Source organism: Vulpes vulpes, chromosome 5 (assembly GCF_048418805.1).
Source record: "Vulpes vulpes isolate BD-2025 chromosome 5, VulVul3, whole genome shotgun sequence".
NCBI classification, from domain to species: domain Eukaryota; kingdom Metazoa; phylum Chordata; class Mammalia; order Carnivora; family Canidae; genus Vulpes; species Vulpes vulpes.
This window is the reverse complement of record NC_132784.1, coordinates 48,509,015-48,512,744: the sequence shown is the minus strand read 5'-3', so window position 1 is coordinate 48,512,744 and position 3,730 is coordinate 48,509,015. Positions and strand designations below refer to the sequence as shown.

At 39.0% G+C, this 3,730-nt stretch overlaps 1 pseudogene; it reads right to left on the bottom strand.

Annotated features, from left to right (window-relative positions):
- Nucleotides 1–218: 218 nt before the first annotated feature.
- On the bottom strand, nt 219–1,208 carry LOC112919209 (glyceraldehyde-3-phosphate dehydrogenase-like; annotated as a pseudogene).
- Between the last annotated feature and the right edge of the window lie 2,522 nt (nt 1,209–3,730).

The window sequence follows — 3,730 nt, the reverse complement described above, 5'->3', positions numbered from 1 at the left end:
ATTTTTTTTTTCCCAGCTGGGTACAGTACGCTTTATTGAAGGTACATGACAAGGTATGGCTCCTCAAGCCTCTTCTCTTCTTCAGGGGGTCTGGAATGGAAACTGTGTGTCAGGAGATTCTCAGTGGGTTGGGGAATGATTTGGGGGTGAGGACTCCCCAGCAACTGAGGGCCTCTCTCTTTTTCTCACTCTAATTGGGGCTGGTGGTCCAGGAGCTCTTACTCTTCGAAAGTCATATGGATTATAACGCCCACCACCTGGTTGCTACAGCCAAATTCATTGTCATACCAACATATGAACTTGACACAGTGGTCAATGAGTTCAATGCCATGCCCAATATTGAAGGTGGAAGAGTGGATGTCACTGTTGAAGTAACAGGAGACAACCCCATCTTCAGTGTAGCTGAGCATGTCCTTAAGGAGACCTTTCAATGCCTGTTCCACCATATTCTTAATGTCATCATATTTGGCAGCTTTCTCCAGGCAGCACTCCAGATCCATGACTGACACATTAGGTGTAGGGATATGGAAGGCTATGCCAGTGATCTTCCCATTGAGCTCAGGGATGATCTTGCCTTTAGCCTTGGCAGCACTAGGAGAAGCAAGGATGCTATATTGGGCAGCCCCTCAGCCATCATGCCACAGTTTCTAGGAGGGTAAACTGGTCTTCTGGGTGGCAGGGATGGCACGAACTGTGGTCACGATTTCTCCATCATGCCATAGTTGTCATGGATGACCTTGTCAGAGAAGCCAAGCAGTTGTTGGTCACGAGGCATTGCTGGTAATGAAGGAGTTGTCCTACTCCCCATGGTCCATGCCCATCACAAACATGGGGGCCTCAGCAGAAAGACCAGAGATGATGATCCTCTTAGCTCCACTCTTCAAATGAGCCCCAGGTGTCTCTATAATGGTGAAGACCCCAGTGGACTCCACAAGATACTCAGCACTAGCATCACCCCATTTGATGCTGACAGGATCTTGCTCCTGGAAGATGGAGATGGGATTTCCATTGATGACAAGTTTCTCATTCTCACTCATGACTGTGCTGTTAAATTTGCTGTGGGTAGAATCATACTGGAACATATGGACTACGTAGTTGAGGTCAATGAAGGGGTCATCGATGGTGACAATATCTACTTTGCTGGAGTTAAAAGCAGCCCTGGTGACGAGATACCCAATAAGGCCAAATCTGTTTACTTTGATCTTCATTGTTTCTCAGTGATGCACCTGGCCCTGCACCCGAAGATGCAGCTCTCTGTATTGGGGTTAAAGTTCTTATTTCTATGTATGTTTTCACCTTTGACTAAAAAGATAGTTTTTCTGAGTATGCAATTCAGAGAAGATTATTTATCACAGCACATTAAGATATTACATTACCATCTTCGGGCTTTAATGTTTCTTGTTGAGAAAACTTTCTAAATCTCTTGACTTTGGGGATCCCTGGGTGGCACAGCGGTTTGGCGCCTGCCTTTGGCCCAGGGCGCGATCCTGGAGACCGGAATCGAATCCCATGTCGGGCTCCCGGTGCATGGAGCCTGCTTCTCCCACTGCCTGTGTCTCTGTCTCTGTCTCTGTCTCTGTCTCTGTCTCTCTCTCTCTCTCTCTCTCTCTCTGTGTGTGACTATCGTAGATAAATAAATAAAAATAAAAAAAAAGAAATCTAAAAAAAAGATTAAAAAATAAAATAAATCTCTTGACTTTGTAACTGTTTTCTTTTCCCTCTGGTGGCTTTTTAGGCTTAAGGTTTTACCTTCAGTATACTCTCTGTTAATAAAATGTGTCTAGTTGTACATTTAGTTGGTTTTAATTCAAAAAACTTGTGCCTTCTGGATCTGTGGAATCATGTCTTCTTTGATTCTAAAAATTGTCATCCATTTCTTTCTGCCATACTGTCTCTCTCCAATTCTTTATATTCTCTCTCCTTAAATTCATTTTTAAATTTGCACATAAGACTTCCATTCTGTGCCCTATCTTTTGATTCTTACAGTTTCCTCTATGGGAGGAACGTCTGTAAGAAGTGTCTCAAGATTGGTTCTCCAACTCTGCAGGCCTCAGGGCTGGTTTTTGGTTTTTGCCCCATGATAATTCTCCAAATCAATTACTTTCTTTTACCAATAGCCTTGGGTTTTTCTCCTACTGTTTGTTTACACTTGTGTGTGTGTGTGTGTGTGTGTGTGTGTGTGTGTGTGTAGGAAGCAGTTCCTTTCAAGATTGTGCTTTCTTTGCATTTCAAAATCAAAGAAAATAATCTTTTTTTTAAGATTTTATTTATTTATTTATGAGAGACAGAGAAAGAGGCAGAGACATAGGCAGAGGGAGAAGCAGGCTCTCTGAAGGAGTCTGACGTCGGACTCTATCCAGGACCCTGGGATCACGCCCGGAGTCAAAGGCAAAAACTCAACTGCTGAGCCACTGAGGCATCCTGAAAATAATCTTTAATGTAATTTATCCACCAGTAGATGGGAGAAGTAGGAGAATATTTTAGATTTCTAAGTTTTTCATTCTCTCAGAATCAGTATTCAGTTACAAAATTCTGCCTTTTTTGTTGTTGTAACTGTGCTTTCTCAGTGTTTTGAACCCCAGTAAGAAGCATAACTCCTGAGACAGGTAAGGGTTTAATACATTATTTGACATGAGTAAATAAATGAGTAAGTGAGCAAGGAAACACGACTAGTAATACCATAATATATATACTTTGTGTAGGTTTCTGTTTACATAGAAAAATGATTTATTAATTTTGCATGAAATGTTAAATATATGGGCAACAACATCTGGTGGCTTTACATGTTTGTTGCTGATAATTGGTATTTTTCTTGATACACCAATCTTATAACCTACCAAAAAATTCTAATTGTTGGCATTTTAAATAAATAATGTGGATGGCACTGCCTATTGAAAACTCCAACTTTATTAATTTACACTTAGTTCAAATGGAACAAGACTGAGAGCTGAGAGAGAACACTGAAGTGATATTTCATAAATCTTTGAAACTTATTTTTATAATGTTTGTTGCCATGGTTCGTCTTAAGATAACTCTTTATGAAAATATCTCAGACTTCTCCTATAGCTGTTCAGAGTAAATAATTTTTGAATATTTTAGGCTGTTGGGGCATTGTTGGACTCTATTTCTGTGCAACTCATTTGCTCCAATATTTTCTAATCATTTTTTTTCATCAAAATGAGATCTGGCTTTTATCTTTTACTAGAGCATATCAATGTTACTGTCAGTGTGTCTCCGTGTATTTCAGACAAAGCCTCTTGTTAAGGAGTGATATCCCTTTAGTAGTAGCCACTAAGATATCTGAACATAGATGGGTGCCTGGTGTGACACAATAAATTTATTTTAGTTAAACTAGAGAAACCTCTTTCAATTGAGAAGAACGAAAATATTTCCATTATATTCCCTTAACACAATAGCATAAAAGGAAATGAATTTAACTTGTAATTCTCTTTGTGAAATTCATTTCCAAATAGTAACTATTACTTGTAAATTGAGATTATTTTTATTTGCTTCTTCATTTTATTTAATGGAAAATATATCAACACTTCATTCAGTTTGATGAAATCTGCAATTTTCTACTAGTAGACATTTTCCACGTACTACTGAAACAATGCTTATAAGTGAGTTCTGCTTGGTATGAATCAGATGGTGTATGTATATTGATATATGATCCACGATGTACAATCACAAAACTTTAATCTGGAAATGGATTATTAATTATCTCATTTAA